Below are 22,342 nucleotides of genomic sequence, written 5' to 3'. Positions count from 1 at the left end.
CTCCACACTGAGCCATGGGGCTGGATCCCACGGGGCTGGAGCTTGGGATTACGACCTGAGCTGAAATCAAGAGTGGGACGCTCAACCGACTGAGCCACCCAGGTGCCCCAGTAGCAGGTGTGGGAAATTCTTAATAGTTGTTGCAACTGGTGATGGGTATTCAGGAATTTGTTATACCATTTGCTCTATTAAGTCTATTTATTGAATATTTTAATAATTTTAATAATTGGGTGTCTACTAGCCCAGTGCTGAAAAAAATGAGTCAATCCCAAGTAGCATGTGGGTATCAGGGCTCTGATCTCGCATAAAGCAGGCAAAGATGACTTCAGAGACAGTGATTCTTAACCTTTGCCCCCTTTCTGGAGCACTCTAGGACACAGTGCGTGAAAGAATGATGAGTGCAAGGTGGCTGCAACGCGGGATAACCCCTGTGTTCTTCAGATCCGGGTGCAGATCAAGGTGAGGTCATTGAGAAGGGAGATGTGTCTGTTTTCTCTAGAAAGAAAAGGAGATTTTGTTTGGCCTGTTAATTTCATGGGTCTACTGTATCCTACTTCAAAGCAAACAAGAAGTCTATAATTTGACCACAATGAAGGTGAAATCAACTGGCTTCCGGTTCCAAATCCACCTAATTTTCCACTCCACTCAGGCCAACCTCTGGGTAGACACGAGAACTCCAAACTGGGACCATGTCTCTCAGGCAAGGAACAGGCTCGCAGAAAGGGGAGTTGTGTGGTCGGGGAGCCTCAGATTTTGCCTCTGTCCTCTGGCTCATGGGGAGAAGCTTGTGGGAGCACTCCGGGGCTTTTCCCTTAGAGCAGGCGGCAGAACGGGCAGAAACGAATGCGTGCTTCAAGCAAACCGGAGCATGGGACTGGGTAAGAAGAGCCACGCCAAAACAAAAACATGAAATAATCTCCGTGCGGGGAAGGCAGGCCTTCAAGCCAATCGACAGAGAGTTTCTCCAGCATGTGGAGCCTCTTTCCAAAGAACTTAGTGGCAGGCGCTAAACTGAGAAGACTTTAGCAAAAGTGACCCTTTGGAAATAAAAACAGAACGGTCCCTCGTCTGGTGGCTCCGCAGCTGTGTGTGCCTCCAGTATCGCCAAAGGGCCTCGGAGAGGAGATGGACGATTACGTTTTATGTTTGCAGATTCCTCTTTTCCAAATGCTCTGACACCTCCTCCATATCCTGATAGTGACCCTATCAGGCATGACAGTTATCACGATCCCAGTCGTCCAGGTAAGGAAACCTACCTGTATGCAACTGTTCCATTCTGGAACTAGAATCCGACTTTCTCCCTCCCAGATGTGTCTTGTGTCTACCCATCTCCATTTCCTTCAGCGGAGAAGGCAGAATTCCTCTACTAGTTTTCTTTGGCTGGTTCTCTTTTTTTAAATGTTTATTTATTTTGAGGGAGAGGGAGAGGGAGAGGGAGAGGGAGAGGGAGAGGGAGAGGGAGAGGGAGAGGGAGAACAAGTGTGCTTGTGCAGGGGAGGGGCAGAAAGAGAGCGAGAGAGAATATATCAAGCAGGATCCACACTGTCAACACAGAGCCTGATGCAGGGCTCGATCCCACAAACTGTGAGATTAGGACCTGAGCCGAAATCAAGAGTCAGATGCTTAATCAACTGAGCCACCCAGGCGCCCTCTTTGCGTGTTTCTTTTTTAAAAAAAAAATTTTTTTTAACATTTATTTTTGAGACAGAGACACAGCAGGAATGGGGGAGGGGCAGAGAGAGAGGGAGACACAGAATCGGAAGCAAGCTCCAGGCTCTGAGCCATTAGCCCAGAGCCCGACGCAGGGCTCGAACTCGAGGACCGCGAGATTGTGACCTGAGCGGAAGTTGGACGCTTAACCGACTGAGCCACCCAGGCGCCCCTCTTTGCGTGTTTCTTAATATGACTTTCCATCGCCCTGGAGCGGAGGGTCATCAGTGTTCAGAAGGCCCCACAGTACTAATCAAGTACTCAGATGGCTCAGGAAGAATGGCTAATACTTGTCTATGACCCCCTTGCCTTGTATTTTCTTATTCTATAGCCAACCATTCCTACAATGAGGTGCTAATTATGGGTTAACAATACAATGATAATGACAGCATGTTAGACTCAACAAAAATAAATGAGCAATCTTTGCTACTCAAGGGAGATGCCCTCCCTGGATCTTATACTCTTGTGGTTAAGTCCAGGAAATCACGACCACCCTTAGGAACTCAGTCATTGTGTTTATTTGAAAACATCTGCTACGCTGAAATAAATATTTAACCTCCCTCCCAGCTCCTGTAACTTCCTATCAACATAACTATCAATAACCTCTAGAAAAAGCCTAATATACTGTAACATCTAATCTAGAAGTTCCCAAACTTGGCTGCAATTAGAGTCACCTGGAGAACTTTTATTTTCTTCTTCTTATTTTATTTTATTTTTTTTACCTGGAGAGCTTTTTAAAACTGTCATTCTCTCCAGAGATTTCAATTTAGTTTATCTGGGGTGGGGCCTGGGGATAGTTATCTTAAAAAAAAAATCTTCCCAGGGTTTAAATTTTCTCTGCACACGGTATGCAGCAATCACTGATCACATCTCCTTTCCATTCTTTTTTTAAAAAGATTTTTTTAGTGTTTATTTTATTTTTGAGAGAGAGAGAGACAGGGGGGGAGAGAGTGGGGAAGGGAGAGAGGGAGGGAGGGAGGGAGGGAGGGAGAGAGAGAGAGAGAGAGAGAGAGAGAGAGAGAGATGGCATGAGCCGGGGAGGGGCAAAGAGAGAGGGAGACACAGAATCTGAAGCAGGCTCCAGGCTCTGAGCTATCAGCACAGAGCCCGACGCGGGGCTCGAACTCATGAACTATGAGATTGTGACCTGAGCCGAAGTCAGATGCTTAACCAACTGAGCCACCCAGGCGTCCCTTTCCATTCTTTTAATATCCAAAAAATTAAGTCATGCATGGGTCTCCAGTCATCTAATTCCAATTCTACTACACAAAATATTTGAAAAAGGCACTGTCAGTCTTCACTGGAAAAACAGCACGATTGTATCTTTATTTAATGGCAAAAAAAAAAAAAAAAAAAAAAAAAAAAAAAGAAAAAAAAAAGAAAGAAAGGGAGAATGGTTCTGGGAATTGTAGGACTTAGCAAAACTTTGCCGTTGTCGTGAAGACTTAAAAGTAAAGCCTTCTACTTCTGGGCTGTTGGGACTAAAGAACTCAGCCGACCTGGGTTTGTGACCAGCAGCACCGCTTTGTAAGTGCAGCTTTGACACGTTGCTTGACCTCAGTGACCTCATCTGTAAAAAGGGGATGAAGAAAGGACAGAGCTCATAGGTTGCTGTGAATATTAAAGAGGTTAATGAATGTCAAATGCTTAGAACAGTGAATAAGCATTTGCTATTTTTATCGTTACAGGGATGAGAATGTATTATCAAGTCATTTTTAGTTTAATAAGATCTAGGTTGAGACTCCCTTGTGCACCTCCCAGAGGAGAAGAGCTTCTCAGGAGTTGATTGCGTGAGTTTCATAATTTACCTAGGCACTCGTTTGTAAGTCCTGTGCATTCTCTAGTCTCTTGAAAGTTGAATTAGTAAACTGAGCTAGTGAGAGACTACGGAATATATGCAGAAGGGGACAAAAACTTGATTTTCCTATTTAAAACATGTAGTTGGTGAGGGTGGGGGTGGTGAGCGCCTGGCTGGCTCAGTTGACAAAGCATGGGACTCCTGATCTCGGGGTTGTGAGTTCGCGCCCTACTTGGGGCGTTGGGGAGGGAGACTACTTAAAAATAAAATCTTTTAAAAAATGCATTTGGTATTAAATATGGTGCAGGACCCTCGGATATTTTACCCCCTGAGCAGGCAGTTTTAAAAGTTAAATTTCCGTGGTATGATTTGCTGGCGTTTTAGTCAACACCATCCAGGCAATCAGCCACTCTGAACATTTTCTTTTTTGAAGGATGTCATCCACATTGTATGTTTCTCAACCCTCTTCGCAGACTTTGGAATCGAAAGTACAGAGAACACTGAGTGTGGGTGTTGAGTACAATTGAAGGGGATGAGCACAATTCAGAATGTGAACTAAGTGACGTCTTTCAAAAATGACACAAATTCACATAAGAATGCATTTTGATCCCATGGAGGGATAGAATTTTTCTGTGCACCAAAAACACATCATTCGGCAGGATGGCTCTATTGTTTTTGTTAGCAATGCGGGCGTTCCAGCCCACGAGCAGACGCCCTCCAACTGTTCAGCCTGGGGTATTCGGGTGAAGAGGAGAGAGGACAACAGTGTGGTCAGGTGGCTAGACCCAGCCAGTCACCACATCCCAGCCCGCTGCCACCGTCCAGAGCTGGATTCCGGATTATGCTGCGTGCCATAATTAATATTCGCAGCAAGAGAGCGCAGTATTAAATTTACAGTTATGTTTCCGTTAGTACTTCTGGAGTCAAGGAAAACAGTTTACACGAGAGCATTTGTCCCAGCAAAGCAGCAGACACGTAAACGCTGTGGTTGCAAGTATTCTGCATTTCCAGAGAGTGGACTCAAGCAATTTCATGCCATTGAAGTTCAAGCTTGACAGAGGGTCTCAAGTCTTACAGGATCTTAGGGAAGGCCATAGCCGTTGTCTTTGTGAGGGGTAGAGAGAAGCGGCAAGTAAGAACAAGGAAGCGGCAGGATCCAGAAGCATGAACACACACGGGCACACAAAGACACATCAAGTTGTGTGGTATGTGGTTACAGAACCAGTCTATAGTCACACAACTGGTGTGCATCTCCTCCTTGGGACAATGACCTCTGTTTGGTTTCCTCTTCTGTAAAATGGGGATCATTACACCTATCTCTTAAAGTCCTTGTGAGGATTAAGGGACGCCAGACCTGTAAAGCAAAATGCCAGGCACGATGTGTGTACTCAGGTGAAACTGACGGCTGTCACGATCATCACCGTCATTGCCATCCTCATCAAAGTCAAGAATAAAGACACCAGCCGCCTTACCTAAAAATGAAAGTTTTATGTTCTTATGCTCTGATTTATTTTGAGAATCAGGTTGGTCTTGCTAGAGCCCCAAATCTCAAGTGGGAAATTCTGACACAGTAACAAGATTATTATGGACTTGCAACTCGGTCGTCTGAGCCGGGCTCCCCCGTGAGGGGTGCAGGGCCGAGCGGCGAGTCGTGCTCAACTGCCCCTGAAGACAAGATCTGATTAGGGCATGTAACTCTGCCCTAGAAAAGCAGGGTCACTGTTTTCCAAACAATACCAACTGAAGGCCAAGTATACATGTTCTTTTTCTCTTCATGAAGCGTCCTTAGGTTGCTCCTTGGGATCTTTAGTGGAACGCAGGGGAGGAATGAGAAAACAGTAGTGAAGTTCAACACACGAGGTGTCGCCTTTTGAATTTCACCGCAAGGCGTTGGTTCGTTGGTTTACCTAGCTCAGTTTAACCTCCTCTACCTATATCGGTTCCCACAAGGTAATCCGCCCTCTGGGGGACCGCTGTGCTTTGTATGTCCGTTGTTCTGATAGCAGTAACTTCAGTGATCATCTACCGCGGACCGCCTTTTGCCTGGCGTCAAGGAATTCGGAGCAAAGCCTGCGGCTCAGTTGGACGTGAACATTCACTCAGAATACTGACGTCTGGCTCCTCCTTTTGGTACTTCTTCAGTTTTTAAACTGCACGTTATTGTAGCCTGTCTCAAATTTTTGCAAAAGTCATAGAGTATAATTTTTCAAGCAGACATGTATCAAGTCCTGTTCTTCTCTGAATGATTCTATACGAGTTTAAGCCGTCTATTGCTCGACAAAAGTCATGAGGATATTTCCATCCATGTCTAGTCAATGCCTCACAATTTGTCCAGATGCTTTGTTTTAGTTTTTGGAAGCCACTGGATCCCAGGGGTTCAGAGGCAGTGTGGAAGCTAGCGATCCTGGCTATAAATCCCCCATCAATGCTGACAAAGGAAATCATCATCATTCCCCCTGAATTATTCCCACAAAAGAAATTATACTCAGGGCCCGTCAAGATAACTTCCGTTGCACTGATTTGAAAAATGGGCACTTCTGGAAAAGATGAACTGGGAGTTAAGTCAGTAAATTAAAGCTATTGTTCTGGGAATCATTCAAATCCAGTCAGTCCAAATCTGAGGACTCTATTTGGGATGCAAATCGAAGGGAAAAAAAAATATCCCCCATTTAACAAAGCAACACAAGTTGGCATATCACACACTGTGGTTACTGCTTTAAATCTTTTCTCCTAGAGAGAGAAAGAGAGAGAGAGAGAGAGCGGCAAATCGTGCAAGGATTAAGCAGACCTGACACGATTCATTTTTCTTCGACTGCAGGTAATTACCCCATATAATTCTCGTCCGCATAAATTAAAACTGCATGAATTAACAATAATGCTGTTTTCCTACATTCAGTAACTAAGACAAAAGTGATCGGGGACGCTTTACCCGTGGGTATGGATTAGGCAATAGTCTTTATGAAAGGGGACGAATGATTCCTTTTTTCTCTGCTTTTTCTCTTTCCCTCCCCCTCAGAGCAGTTCAGATCTCTGAGGCATCGCGAGGGTCGGTCTTGCGCCATGAGAAAGGAGCCTCCTCACTGACAACGGTGTAATCTACCAAGATGTACTGATCACTCAGAATGGTGTCTGTTTCATTTCTCCAGCAGAGCATCTATGCAGATGCACCGCTTACCTCGCTGGAATCGTGAACGCCACGGCTGCCTAATGTGAAACAGCTTCTCGGCGATTACAGCCAAATGGCGAGGAGTCTCATTAGTGCCTGGATGTCAGCTGAGAACCTTGGCCTGCAAACCGCCTGGACAGACTCTGAGTTACTGAGTTGTTGCTCTAAGCGATCGGGTAACCGGAGTGCAGTTCAGCCGGCTTCCCGAGGGTGCTGCTAACCGGCGGTTAATTTCTGTGGGAACTCTGAACTTGGGGGTCTTTGTGTATTTACATCCACAGCCACAGCCCAGACTCGGAAGCCAGACGGCCCAGGTTGAAAACAGTGCTCTGCTCACACTAGTCTTGCTGGGCCTTATTTCTCTCATCTATACACCGGAGATGATAATGGGAATGACCTCAGTTTATTATGAGGACTCAGGGAATTAATCCATGTGCCGGGCACACTGAAAATGCTACTAGGTGGTAGCTATTCTTATTAAGATGACTATTATATAAAATGTTTTTCTTTAGATTGTTTCACAACCTAAGGGGGGTTTTCTGTCAACACGCAATATCACATACATGTACACGCATCTGTAAGTCAAGATTTGCATTGATTTTAAAAAATCGTGGGGCACCTGGGTGGCTCAATTGGTTGAGCGGCCAACTTCAGCTTAGGTCATGATCTCACGGTTCTCATGTTTGAGCCCCGCGTCGGGCTCTCTGCTGTCTTCTGATCCTCTGTCCTCCTCTCTCTCTGCCTCTCCCCTGCTTGTGTGTGCTCTCTCTCTCTCTCTCTCTCTCTCAAGAATAACAAACATTAAAAAAAATTGCCATGACTTCAGACACTCCGGTACCCAGGAAGGCCTGGCCTCTGTACCACATTCAGGATCACGTGATTTACCTACAGGGAGATGATGGAGGTAAGGTCCTTTTTGCCACGTGTAGAATCTATGTGCTCAAGGTCTACCTGGGTCTATTTCCCACCACCCCCCCCTTGGATTTTAAAGGATGAAACTAGTTCCTTAAGTGAAAAACTACACATTTTCAGTACCTCTAGGTCGATAACCATATATTCGCACATATGGAAGCATCTTGAGTTGATGCAGACCCTTCATCTCTTGCTTTGGCTATTTTCTTCCATCAGGGGAAAGAGCCATTTTGCAGTGATCAGAGCCAAAAAAAAAAATTGCATCTGGAAAATATCTTATTGTGAAGAAACACACACTGAGGATCTTTTGAAAAAAGAAAACAAACAAAATAACAAACCCTTGAAAAAGAAACAGCACATGTCATTTCTATCCTATTTTAGGCCAAAGACCATTATGACAAAATTCAAAGGTCAAACTTTTTTCGAAATGTCATGGGAGCCTGAAACGAGAGCAGTTCCTGACCTTTCTGATGTCATTACAGGGGGCAGGTTTCCACTTGCAAAATAAAGTATCAGACTGAGAGCACTGGCCAGGTAACGAGAGACAATAATCAGACTTTGGGCTCCCAGTGAATTTGGTTTCAAATAGGCCACCTTTCGGTGACTGAAGGCGGCGGGCAGGCAGAACAAATCACCTCTCCCTCTCTCCAGCTTAACACCAATTTTGCTACAGAGGCTAGTTGAGTGGACATCCTGGGGCGGACAGACCCCCATGAGGGTGTGGGAACACTCAGTGCTGACCCAGCCCCTTCTGCACAAGCACACTGTCATCTTGGACAAGCTGTTTCATCCTGAAGTTTTGTGTCCCAGTGTGGGGGGCCAGGAGCATTACTGGGAGTCCCGCTACATCACAGGGGGCTGGGGTTTAAGTGGGACACGATGATGAAAGCTGCTGAAAATTGCAAACATCCACAGAACATATGACGGTACCACTCAGATAAACGTATTACCATATTCTAGCATCAAGGGGGTCTTGAACTTGGACTTCAGGAACGGTAAACTTTAGGTATCAGGGAAGGAGGCGTGTGCAGAAAAGAAGTGGTTAGGAAGCAAGAAAAAGAGAAAAAGAGAAGGCAGCCTGTGGGGAGCAGGGCCTCCAGTGTGGCGGACCGTACCTTGGGGACCAGGTCCCCGGGGCCCACCAGCTACTGTTCCAGGTCTTGTCCACCTCCTCAGAGGTCGTTCCCCAATTTGAGGACGCTCCCCCCAGCACCTCTACTGGCCACATCGAGGCAGCTCTGCTTTAAAAAGAACTTATTTGGGGGCGCCTAGGTGGCTCAGTCGACTGAGCGTCTGACTTCGGCTCAGGTCATGATCTCATGGTTCGTGGGTTCGAGCCCCCGCGTGGGTTCGAACCCCCTGGGCTCTGTGCTGACAGCTCGGAACCTGGCACCTGCTTCGGATTCTGTGCCTCCCTCTCTCCCTGCCCCTCCCCCACTCGCGCTCTGTCTCCCTCTGTCTCAAACATAAACAAACATCAGAAAAAAATTTTAAAAAGAACTTATTTGGATTCTTGCTCATTTACCTGCTGGCTTCGGCAGTTTGAAAACCCTCAGGGCTACCAGTCCCGCGCAAACAAACCAAAACGTTTGGCTAAAATGTGTATACATTTTAAGAATGAGTTTCTTAGGCTGATCTCCTACAGGAGAAGGTGGCTTTAGATTTAGATATGCTTCTACCGACAACTCTCGTGTTATCTCCTCCGATTGAAGAAATGTGACAGGAATAACACGAGACGGTTTTCATTTTCTGCATCTGACTGTTTGGACCAACGTAGGAAGGGCGTGTTGGGTGGAGATACGGTTGAAGACCCTTTGGAACGTATAATGTGCCCTACAGACTGACCGTATACAGTTAAGAGTTAAGCTACAGAACGTCGATATTTACCCCTAACACTGAGACACTTACGCACAATCTCTCCTTAATGCCACCCTGCCAACGATACATGACAAATCAGATAGTAACTTCTAGTATGGCAAACGGGCAACTATTCTGGTGCCTTTTCCTCCCCTCCCCCCATGCTTTAATGGCTTAATAACATTTGTCAAGCTTCCTAAAAATCTCAGGCATCCACTTCTGTTCTGCCTCATGCCACAGTCCCTCAGAGCAGGACGGTAAGGAGTGCTGTGCCCCCCCCCCCTCCCCGAGCTCCCCGTGACTTCCCACAGCAGCTGCACTGAATATACATGACTGGCACTCGACATCACTCCAGCCTTTGAGTCAGATGCCTCCCGACTGAAGCTGCGAAGCACAAAGGCGCATTTCCCAGAACCCCCTGCAACTCGGATCCCACACGTGATGCGAGGGGGCTTCCCCCGGGTGCACTTGCACGAGATTCGAAGGCAGTAGTGATGGGGACGCTGCAGGTATGTTTCCTGTGGCTGATGTAACAAATCAGCACACGTTTAGTGGCTTAAGACGACACACATTTATTCTTTTATAGTTTCAGAGGTCAGAAGTCTGACATGGGTCCTGCTGGCTAAGATCAAGGTTTCAGCACACGGTGTGCCCTTCGGGAGGCGCCAGGGGATTATCCATTTCCTTGCGTCTTCTGGCTTCTAGAGACCACCTACACTCCTTCTCCGTGGCCCCCGGCTTCATCTCTCTTATCGCCATGTTGAATCTCATCGCCATGTTGAATCTCTCTCATCCTGCCTCCATAGTCATGTGACCACAGCTCCTCTTTTAGAGACCCATGTAATGGGACTGGGCCCACCTGGAGAATCCAAGGTAATCTCAAGGTGCTGGACCCAATTACAGCTGCAAAGTGCCTTTTGCCACGTGAAGTAACACATTCACAGGTTCTGGGGAGCAGGATGTGGATATCTTTGGGGCGGGGAGCTTATTTTGCCGACTGTGCTGTACTTCTCCTCCTCTATGGTAACTACTGGTGACCACCCTCCTGGACCGTCTGGCTTTGCCGTGCTGCCTTCCCAACTGGCTGTTTTCTGGACCATGGCTGTGGCAGCCTCATTCGGGAGCTGGTGGCTTCTCCAATGGGCGGGCAGCTTCTTGATGATGGATCAGGCAGGGGCTCCATTAGTGACCCAACGTTACCGGGTGGCTTGGCGTGTGACCCAGCAGCTCCGTAAGCCATGTTATTTTATATCCTTTTCTGCCGAGTGGATCCTGTTGTCTGCATCTGAACCCAGACGCGTGGTCTCAGTGCTAGAACCTTGTGTGCGTCGCCCTCTCTCTTTTCTGAGCTCTGCTTATTTCTGAGGATGAGGCATCACCAAGACAACACGAAATCGGCGTAGCACTTGGGAAGGTAGGAATCATCCCAAAGTGGCTTCAAATGCTACCAGTAACCTTCTAAGCTACAGGTAAGGCATTGCTGCTCAAGGGTTAGCAGCTGGCAGTTGGCCTGGAGCCTTCGTGTACAGGAGTTAACCTTGAACCTCCGCATACAGCAGGGCACCTACTGTGTGTCACGTTAATCAGAAGGTAACCGGCACAGTTAAGGCCAAGGCCACGTCACTCCAGGCCTTCGTATGTAGCAAAAAGTGGGGAACTCACAAGCTCCACTGGGAATAACCTCTTGGGAACTGCACTAGCTCCACGAAACTTTGAATTTATCCCTCCAGTTCGGAGAAGGGAAAAAGCATGTGCCCCTGGTGTTCGTGTGTGCTGCTGTTGTGTTTATAAGGTGCCCTCCCCACCCCGCAGCAGGCTCCTGCCCTTGCCTCCCTTCCAAAACTCCTCCTAGAGGACAAGGACAGAAGGAAAGAAGCTCGAAGAGAATGGGGTCATTGTTCCTTCAGTTCCTTCCTGGACAATTTGCTTGAGAAGGAAGAGATCACCTCCAGGCTAGAGGTGAAGGCCAATGGCATTCAATTCAAAAGAGAAACGACAGAAACGAGAAGGAGTGACACCACACTGGCTTTCTGCGCGCAGGCTACTTTTTGGAATGCTCAGCGCCGGCTTTGTTTCAGCATTTCTCGGCCTTATTAATAGCCCTGTTTCATAATTATTCCCATCTGACCTTCTCTGCCAGGCATGCCTCCGCACCGTCCCGAGCTTTCTTACTACCTTCAGTGTGGATCTTCAATCTGGGTCACGGGCAGTTGGTTAGTATTTGATGCCTGCCATTTGCTCCCCACACATGCAAAGCCCCGAGGGCACAGGAACAAGGGAAACAGAGCCTCTGGGTCCTCAGGGAGCTCACAGTCTTTCCTTTTCCATCCCATTTGTCTGTATGCCTACACCAGGCTCAGGAACGAAATCTCCACCGGCTGCTCCCATCACAGCCTTCTTCTCCTCCCCTGACCTCATAGCCCTTATTTCTAGGATGACCGTGTAACTTATTGTCCAAACTGGAACACTTCTGAGCGAAAGAGGGTGCTAGGAATAATTATGCTGCTGCGTCACAAGATGCGGACGGGGCAAACCAAGACGTGTGGACGGCACACTGCTCAACATGACTGGGTTCTTCCTACTTCTCTTCCAGACTGTGCACCCCCTGGAACCTACCTACAATCAGTATCTTACACTTTTATACCAAATGCAAACTCTAGCTTCGGCCCGAGCCCAGAACAGTTGCTCAGTAAACAGGTGCTTAAATCAAAAAAAAATTTAGCACTCCCCTACATTACGACGTAACACTGCGGGCTTGGACTTCAAATCCACTCAGGAAATGAACATGACTGTTAATCACTCTATTATATTTTAGAATGCTGAACAGTGTGAAAAATATTCCTTTGTCTAAGACTCCCCCCTCCTTGCTCTAGCAGAGAGCGTGTTTTGGTCTCGCGGAACACGACACAGACACATTGCCCCTCCTCTGCTTTCACTGTTAAAAAAAATCTAATTTCCTTTTTAATTAGTGTAATGAACATGTGAAAATATTCAGTGTCACCTAAACAATGCACAATAAAATAAATTGCCGTGGCTTCTTTTCCTGATGGTGTCCAGCGTTTCCAATGAGGGAGGGCAACCCAGCGTCGGGCCATGCGTCAGATGATCTTTTCTAGAGAACCTGCGAAACTCTAAGGAAAACATCTATGATTTTTAGGGAACATTTCCAACGGAAGTGATGAGTGTACTGTGACCAAAGAAAACAGCAACAACAACAACTCCTGGCCATTCACGCCATTAACCCAGAGAGGAACTTGGTGGCCTCGGAGAGGAGATCCAGAGAGGGAAGCGGGCGTGTGGGTGTTTCCATATGAATTCACTGAAGATAAGCGTGTCGAGTGATTCCGCTTAGTGGGAACTCGAAGGCTTCCGTGTACACAATGTTGAGGTTTTCATTTTCAGGGGGAGAAAGCTGTCTCAAGAAACGATAAGGATATGATTTCACAAGTGGGGAGAAATGAAAAGCCAGAGGCGGGTTCCCTCCAGGGAACGGGGAAAGGCACACCATCGTTTTCCTTTCTGAACAGATCTTTCCAATAATCACACTGTGGGGTGTTTACGTGACAACTGCTTTATGACACCATTCTGCATCCAGATTTGCCTTTGGGGAGCCAATTATGTGTGGCTGGTCTCTCCGTACCTCCTCTCCCCACCCCCACCCCCGATTCCCTTGTTTCATTGTCTGTTTTCAGCTGGTATTCTTTTCTGGTTGAATGGCCACAAACACAAGCTGTCCATCTCCTCCAGCTCCTGGAGTTCGGCTTGGCAGATGAAAATAACCTTGGTAAAGAAGCTGTTCAGAAGCACGAGGCCCTGCACAGGCCACCAGTGCAGAGGAAGCTCAGATGGAAAGTCAAATCTGTTGCCCCAAGGAGCACCCATCGTGTTAAATCACACGGACTTTCACTTCTACACCGCTTCCTCCCAAGAAAAGAAACTGGTTTTAGACTTCTTACTTCTTTCCAGAATGAAAACAAAACAGCTTTTTTATTCCCCCCGCCCCCCCCCTCCAACCCGCTGAATGCAGTGAACAGTAAAAGACAACACTGGTTTGCAAACCCTTCGGCCCAAGGGACCATCGTTTGCTTCCTGCAACCACTTACTATAAATCGTGCAGGCTGTTCCGCTCACTGTGCATAACTGCCTTTGTCTGTGTTCTAGTCTCTTGACACTGAGGGATGAGCCAATAATCCGTGAATTAGACCAAAATATAACAGAGAGGTGACTTGGGTGCATTTGGAAGTCGGCGAGTGGTTGGTATCACAGCTGGGCAGGGGTTTTGCCATAGTAGGGATGTTCCCACTTAGTGACCTCAGATTCAGGGCAAGACACCGGCAGTCACGGGCAGGACCCCAAGCCAACGGACTTCAATGCTAAAGAGTGGGATTTTTATGTGAGTTTAGCTACCCCCATGTATAGATATAAATAAATAGCTCCCTCCAGGCCCCCTTGGCTTCTCTAGGTCACTTGTGAAAGGGGATAGGTCCCTTTTCTGCTGGAAATAATTTTACTTCGCAGTCCACAAAAGGAAGGAGAGCCATTTCTGGAATCTGTGTCTGGGTACTCAGAGTGCCATGAGAGTCCTCAGCGCATGCTTTCGGTTTTTCCCTGCTCTAGCTTAGTATTTCTTTATATTTATCCTAACGGTAAGATACTCAGAGCAAAATGTCATGTTGGAGTGTCAGAGACAGAAGCAATACTGATTGGGGGTCTTTTTGGAAAAGCCACACACACAGCTTGTGTTTACTAAACACATTCTCCAACGTTCAGGTTTTCAGATGTTTGGACAGACACGTGTTTTACCTTCTGGGGGAAGAGCCCTAGCTTGGCAGGATCTGAAGTGAAGGGCAGGCCAGGCACCGGAGGCTTGACCCTGAGGGCTGGGCTGGGAGGTAGTGGTGAAGAGGGGGGAGGCCCTTTTCCCTAGCTGCTGTTACCCTGGCTGGACCCACCCCTGCAATTTGCTCCTACAGAAGGGGAATGGTTACTGGCTGCTTCCTAAGTAACCACTGGAGAATAGCCTGGCCATGCTGGTTCTTAGAGTTCACAGTGACGCCACCTGCTTGTGACAGCCGCTAAAACAGATAGATGGAAACAATGGGGGAAGCCGGTGGTTGGTGGTTGGTAGCCGGGGAGCTCAAGAGTCTGGTCCAACAAGACTAGGGGAGCAAGAGGAAGCAGGCAGATAAGCCAATACTGGGGTGGGGGTGGAAAGGAGAGGAGGAACATTCTCAGAGCCAGAGAAACCTGGCAGAAAACAAAAAGGAAGGAATGACCGTGTGTCAACCAGGTAACACAGGGGCGAATGCTGGCACAAGAAGCCCAGCCCCAGCCCCGCAGAGAGGGCCAAGTGCAGTGTCTTTGGCAATGGGGGCAAGGGTCAGTCGCAGTCCTAGAACTTCAACCAAGGACACGGATCTGAGCGTGTAAGAGGTGGCGGCAGGAGGAAAGGCAGCCCGACGTGATTTCTCACACTGTCCTGACGGTCCCCCGCCCCCAATCAAAAGCTTCGACGTTTCCGCTCGGTCACTCGAGCAACACGTGGGTATCTCTGGGACGAGAACCTTCGAGGCCGCCAATGCCTTCTCTGAGACCCTCCCCCCGCCTCCATCGCCCGGCTTTCTGGGTTTTCCACCTGCTCTCCGCCCCCCGGGGAGCTGCCCCTTCGCACTGGGGACTCGCACCGGGCGCTTCTGGCACCGTAACATCTGGGTGGCTTCCGCCTGCGCAATTTCAGGCAGCGCCCGCTCCCTTACACGTGAGCTCTTCTCTCTCTGCTCCCTACCCCCTGGGGAGGGGACAGGAGGCTACAGTGTCGCCGGTAACAGAGTTGCACTTGCTCTTCTCCTAACCCCTCCCAGGCCACGGGAACTTGCAGGGCGCTCCGGGTCCTCAGGTGCATCGCCCTTCCCCCCATCTTTGCAGACACAGGTCGCCCGCCGCGCTCGCCTCTTCTCCCGTTTGTCACCTCGCCCACCCGCGCCCTCCCCACCCGGGCAAGGGGATTTCAGACACGCGGGGAGGAGGCTGGGTCATAGCCGAGCTCAACCCCGGCAGCCTCGGGACAAGTTCAGACGCTGGACACCGAGATCCCAGCCCCGAGCGGGACTCAGAGCGCCGGAAGTCGCTGGGTGACAGCGGGCCGCGGGACCCGCCCGAGGGCGTCCGCGCCCGCACCCCCGGGAGCCTCTCCCCCGCCCCCCCGCTCGTCCGGCCGTGCGCCCCCCCGCCCCCACCCCGCTCCAGGAACGCCCCGGGACCCGGGGCACTGCCGCGGGCTCCTCACCGTCCCCGCGGCCAGTCCTCCGCTCCCCCCGGGCGCCCCTCGGCTCCGCCTGCAGGGGTGCGCGTGCCCCTGTTCGCTCGGCAACTTCGCGCCCCTCCCCTGCGGGCAGCGGACGCGCGGACCCTCCCGGGCGCACGGACCTCAGCCGGGCTGCAGGCAGACCCAGCAGCCGGAAAGAACCCGCGAGAGGTGCACATACCTAAAGACGGAGGCTCCTTGTCATGACCGGGGACCGGGGGCTCTCGGGCGTGTGTAAGAGCCTCCGGCCAACGCGACGCCCCGAGCCGCGCTCGCCCCGCGGGGGTGCGGGGACAAAGGGCCGCGGGGAGCCGCGGGGACCCTGCGCGCAGACCCCAGCCGCCCTCCCGCGTCCGCTCCCGGCAGCTGCGGCGAGGGGTGCGCGACGCTGGCGGAGCCGAGCGCGCGGGCGGAGGGGAGGGGGGGGCGGGGAGCCGGCGCAGGGGAGGCGCGGCCGCGGGCCCGGCGGCGTCGGCGGAGCGGGGAGGGGGCCGGGGGAGACAGCTGCTCGACAGTCGCTCGGGCCGACTCCGCCGGGCTGCGCTTTGCTACCCGCCTGCAGCCGATGGCGGGCGCGCGGGGGAGCCAGCCGGCTGCAGAGTGCACGGGGGCGAGAGGGCAGGGGAGGCCGAGGCGAGCGAAGACCCCTCCAGCTCACCTTTGGGGATTTGGGAGAGAGGCTGTGCCTGGAAAACGCGCGGGGGTGGGGTGTGGGGCGGCAGCGGCGGTGTGTGTGTGTGTGTGTGCGCGTGTGTGTGGTTGGGGGTGGGGTGAAGTTGGTTGCTCAAGGTAAGAGTTGTGTTGGAAAGCCCCCCGGGGAGGTCGGCCTTGAGTGGGCACTGCCCTAGGCTTGTTTGGGTAGACAGATCCTGTAGTGGTGGGGAGAAACGGTTTTTATTTTGTTTTGCTGGATTTGACCTTTGGGAAACACATTCCCATTTTGGAGTGGGAACTCTAGGAGACCGGGAGTCTCTAAGGCCCCAGAGATGAGGTCTCTGCCACCTGCTTAAACAGGTGTGCTGTGCTTCAGTTTCCTCATCCGTAAAGCCACCGTCCTGTACAAACTGTGGCTTTAGGATACGTGAAACAGAACAGCACCGCCAGCCCCAGCTTGGGATTCGGTAACTTTGTGAGGGAGCTCGTACGAATGGATGAGCTTTGTGGCCCCTGGGTGGCTCAGTTGGTTCAGCTTCCCACTTCGGCTCAGGTCACGATCTCTGGGTCTGTGGGTTCGAGCCCCGCCTGGGGCTCTGGGCTGACCGCTCAGAGCCTGGAGCCTGCTTCGGATTCTGTGTCTCTCTCTCTCCCCCTGCATGTTCTTGCTCGGTCTGTCTCTCAAAAATAAATAAACATTTAAAAATTAAAAAAAAAAAAAAAGGAATCCATGAGCTTAGACAATGAGCAAAAGGGAACATTCCAGAAGACTGTGTCAACACCAGAACACCTATATCCAGTTGTGGTAAGGAGACTGCATATTCCCAGGCCCGGAGTAGGAACAGCCAAAAACACAGCCTGATCAACTAATCACAACCCACCGAAGGATACGATAGAAGCAGAGGGTGCCGGATGCCTAGAAAGGCCACCCAAGGGCAAGCACTGGTCACCCTGTCTCTGCTTTAGACCGGGAAAGGAAGTGAGTGCCTTGACGTCTGAGCCTTTGGTTTTTCAAGACACCACCTCTCTTTGCCCTTCTTTTGACTTAACAAAATAGTTTCTGACAGCACTCAGTCTTCCCACGCGGGCGCTCCTTCAGAGGAGAAAACGTGTGCATCACATGACAGGAACGTTCCAGTCTGCGTGGCCAGCTAGTCTTTGTATGTTTTCAATAGTGGTATTCTTTTCTTTTTAAATTTTTTATTAAAAATCTTTTAAAAAAATGTTTATTTAGAGACCATGCGAGAGACAGAGCACGAGCAGGGGAGGGGCAGACAGAGGGAGACACGGAATCTGAAGCAGGCTCCAGGCTCCGAGCTGTCAGCACAGAGCCCGATGCGGGGCTCAAACTCACGAACCGTGAGATCATGACCTGAGCCGAAGTCAGACACTCAACTGATTGAGCCACTCAGGCGCCCCCCCTTTTTTTTAAGTTTATTTATTTATCTTCAGAGAAAGAGAGCCAGGGCAGGGCACAGAGAGAAGGAGAGAGAATCCCAAGGAGGTTGTATGCTGTCAGCACAGAGCCCGACACAGGGCTTGAACTCACGAACCGTTGGATCGCGACCTGAGCTGAAACCCAAAGTCGGATACTTATCTGGCTGAGCCCCCTGGGCGCCCCTCATTATTGGTATTCTGGTCAATAGGAAAGTCCCTCGTGAAGTTGGTTGACTTGAGCCAGTCCTTGCTATGTCGAACACTCCAGTTCGTTGACGGGCTTCTTCTATCCTTGGCTTTGGAATGGGCACTTCATGGTATCATTTATTCCTGACTATAATTCTGCAGTAGGCATTATTACACTCACTTCATGGATGGGAAAACCAAGATTCAAGAGCGTTAATGTGACTTGCCCAAGGTGGTGTTTTAAACAGCGATGTTTGTGACAATTTGTTATATGGCAGCAGATGACCAATACAGAAAGAGCAGTCTATTAAAATATGAATATGTTGTGGTCACTCTCCTGCTTAAAACCCTGTATGCCCCATTTCGTAGGGTAAATCCCAACTGCATACAAATGTTCCCAAGTCCTTGCAGCCTGGGGTCCCCCCCACCCCCTTACTAAGCTCCAGCCACAAGGGCTTTCTTTCAGTTCAGTAAACAAGCCCGAGCCACTGCTCAGAGAGGTCTTCCTTGCCCGCCCACATCTCTAAGTATATCCTTCCCTCCACTTATTCTTTTTCAAAATCCTCTTTTTTTTTTTTAGCACTAATTATAAATTGTAATGGTCTGATTTGCCTTTTTGCTCGTTTCTTGTCTCTCTTTCCCAGGCCCGTGAGATCACATGGACGGAGAGCATTTCTGTCTTAGGTGCTGTAACCCAGCACAGGGCAAGAGCTCGGTACCTTCCTCCCATTCTGGAGCACTCCTTCTTCTTGGTGGGTCCTTTTATTTCCCTTGTGAACCCCGCCCTCCCCGGCAGCCTCTCTCCATCTTTGTAATCTTTTCCCCTGTCCCCATATGGGAAACTCATCAAGATCCAGTTTAAACAGTCCAGTCTGTTTCTGCTTTTCCGGGGTCCCTTGTCCCCCTTTCCTGCTGTCCTCACCACAGAACTGTCACAACATCTTAGATCTTAGCATCTCTGGACATGCAGTGCCCCTTGTACCTTGGACTGTAGCTATTTGCATAGAGTCTGATGCTTCCAGACATTTCTGCATTTACCTCACTCTGGACAAGAACACCTGGAGAGGAGCACAGAGGTGCAGTAGGAATTTGGGGAGAAAGGGGTAAAGAGCTATTGCACGTTAGCCTTGGTGCTGATAGGGCTGTGCAGTGGGGGGCAAATATCCACCCTTGGGGATAGTAGACTTCTCATCTCCCCCCCATACTTGTCCGCTCCGGCTGCCGTAACAAAATCCCACGGACCGGGGAGCTTAAAGGACAGACGTTTATTTCCCCACAGCGCTGGGGGCTGGAAGTCCAAGATCAAGGTTCTGGCTGATGTGGTTTCTGGGGAGGACTCCCTTCCCCGCTTGCCGAAGGCCATCTTCTCCCTCCGTCCGCACACCGTCTCTCCTCAGTGCGTGTGCAGAGACAGCAGTGAGCTGTCTGGTGTCTCCCGCACGAGGACGCTCGTCCTCGTGCATCGGGCTCCACCCTCACGACCTTATTTCCCTTCAACTACTTCCTTACTCCAAATACAGCCAGACCGGGAGCGAGGGCTTCAACACGGGAATCTGGGGGAACACAAATGTTCAGTCCACGACACCCCCTTCCCAACTCCCTGCCTTCCTGATGAGGCACGGGGCGGTTGTAGACGTCACACAAATTTTATGGGGGTTGGGGGGGAGCGGGCGGAGGATGAAAAGAAGGATCGGCATTGTCTCACTTGAGCCGACAACAATCCCTTTTTCTATTACTGTCCCCATTTGAAAGATAAGAACGCTGATGCTCTGACAGGTTAGAAAGTAACATGGTGGCTGTCACAAAGGTGGGGCTGTTACTCACAGTCAGAGGTGATACACATTTGGCTCTCTGTGTGCTCTAGGACATTCTACTCCCCACCCCGGTTTCCCCCTTTGGGCTTGGGTAGGTTGCTGGGGCTCGGGTGTGCGGGTGGGGGCAGGGGTGGGCACATTCAGAGCTAGAGGCCAGGGGACTGGGAGAGGCATGGAGGGACTGGGCAGCACAGGTCTACGCAAGCAGGACACAATCCTTAGTGGAGTGTCTAGTGCGAATCCCAGAGCCCAAGGGCACATAACCAGATCGAGTCCGCACCAGGACCAAGGTCTCCCGGTGCGTAGTCCAGCCACCTTCACGCTCCCTCTCCAATCACTGCCCCTGCTGTGGTCACTCCAGGGTTCATTCCTGGGTGGTTATTTCCCCTGTCTCCCCACTCTCTCTGTTAGAACACCACCTCCTTCTTCCAGGGATCCCTATGATAGCCTAACCAGGATGCTTCTATCGCGAGACGTCACTGATGCGAGCATTCGGAGACTCCTTGGTTGAGCCCTTGTAAGTTCGTCCAGGGACACAGCGACTCCCAGAGCTGGTCCGGCACTGGGGGTGGGGATATTAGAGAAAACTCTGCTAGTTGTGGGACTTTACATCACTCTTTCCTGCCAGTGGAGAGACATGGTTCTCCTAGGGGAGAAAGAGTTTGACACAGACACCCCCCTCCCCTCCACTGATGTCAGTCCTAACTGAAAACACCCCAAGGTACCGGAGAGAGCTGTTGTTTCAACTAAGGGCAGGAGACACGGAGGGGGACACGAAGGTAACCCATCTCGTGGAGCGGGGCATGAGGACACTGTAAATAACTGGGGTGAGTGTTATGAGAGAGGAAGGAGTATGGATGCTATGGGAACAGCGATTATTTCTGGTTCCATAAAACAGGGCGTTTGAACTTCAGCAGTACTGACAGGGGTCTCTTTCAATCACTGAATTTTATCCCGCTTTTCCCTCATGGGCATTGGTTCAAGCCAGGTTTGGGTTGGGGAATGGCATTGGCCCAGCCAGCCTGGGGGTTCTTTCTGCCATCAGTCCATCCTCGTAAACACACAGTTCCTTGGGGAAAGCAGAGGAGCATCTAAAAGGCAACCAACTTATTTTCTGGACTTAGCGATTCAGATATTTAATACAGAACTCGGAGCACGCCCAGAGACCCGCTGGGGCCACGAAGCGACACTGATGGAAGGTGTCGGAGATTCCGTGACATCTAGTGACCCCTCTCCATTTACACTCCTCTATATTCCTTCTGCCCATGATGCTAGTGCATTCTGGCTTCTCCTCTTGGTCCAGGGGGTAGCCAGATACACGTGAGATCTAAACTCTCTTCGTAACTGTGGTGCTTAGTATCCATGTGGACAGCAGATCTAACATCCTGATTTTGGAATTCCTTCTCTACTCTTCTGACCTTCCTCCATAGGCATCCGACCACCCAAGTGCATGGCCAGATCATGGCTTGGAAGGCTGCCAGCCCTAAGATTCTTGAACCCCTTCCTTATACTGTAACTCTCTTACCCCCTGCCTTGCTCACATCTGCTGAATTCTTCATTTGCTGCTCTGATCAATCTTTCTCTATTCCTTTTTGTTTTTCATTTGCTAACTTAGGAAGTGCATGAGAAGCACTGTGGGGAGGAGTTTAAAGTGCAGATTTTCGAGTTACCCTCTCTCCCGTTCCAATTTAGTCATTAAAAAATTTTTTTTAACGTTTATTTATTTTTGAGAGACTGAGAGAAAGAGCAGGCACGGGGGAGGGGCAGAGAGAGAGAGAGAGAGAGAGAGAGAGAGAGAGAGACAGAATTTGAAGCAGGCTCTAAGCTCTGTGGGGCTCAAACTCATGAGCCGTGAGATCATGCATGACCTGAGCCAAAGTCAGATATTTAACCGACTGAACCACCCAGGAGCCCCTCCAATTTAGTCATTTTAACAGGCGCATGGACAACTCTGGTGCCGTTGTCTCAGAAGGCACTGTTCTGGATAAGACCCAAGCAGGTGCCCAGTGCACTTGGCGCTATAGTGTGGTTCTAGAAGCTTCTTCAATACACCCTACCACCCTTAGGGCACTGCTGGCCCTGAGTTTGGCTCTTCCAGCTATGCTCTGTGTCCAAGGAACAGCCCTGTAGAGAGTCTTGCACTTGGTGACGCTTAGGTTCTATTTTGGTTCTGCCAATAGAAAGCTCAGGGCAGATCTTGACCTTTGAAATCTCAGTGTCCTCACCTGTCGAATGAAGGGTTTGCCAAGTGTCCTTTAGGCTCTGACATTTGACATTTTATGCTGCCACAGTTTTTGCTCGAATTTCCCACTGCCTGGAAATTCTCTGCTGAGAATCACCCATCGCTTTTTCTCTGACCTTTGATGTTTGTCTCTAGAAATCCTGCCTCCCCTATGAAGCCCTGTTCACACACCGCCTCCTTCATGGAGCCTTCCCTGGCCCGCCATGCTGTCCCTGCATTCTCCTGGAAGTACGGTGTCCCGTGAGCACAGACCCAGTCACAT

At 50.1% G+C, this 22,342-nt stretch overlaps 1 protein-coding gene across 4 annotated transcripts in view; it reads right to left on the bottom strand.

Annotated features, from left to right (window-relative positions):
* Positions 1-22,342, bottom strand: part of RIPOR2 (RHO family interacting cell polarization regulator 2) — a 229,617-nt gene that overhangs the window by 77,795 nt on the left and 129,480 nt on the right. Inside the window, exon 1 of one of the 4 annotated variants that reach the window (XM_060614655.3) lies at positions 15,929-16,133. The exons of the other annotated variants lie outside the window; for them this stretch is intronic. The gene's annotated coding sequence lies outside the window, so the exon portion shown is untranslated. Of the gene's footprint in view, positions 1-15,928; positions 16,134-22,342 lie in introns of those variants that run through there. 4 annotated transcript variants of the gene reach the window in all.

This window comes from Panthera onca, chromosome B2 (assembly GCF_046562875.1).
Source record: "Panthera onca isolate mPanOnc1 chromosome B2, mPanOnc1 haplotype 2, whole genome shotgun sequence".
Taxonomy (NCBI): Eukaryota; Metazoa; Chordata; class Mammalia; order Carnivora; family Felidae; genus Panthera; species Panthera onca.
This window is presented reverse-complemented; position numbering and strand designations above follow the sequence as displayed.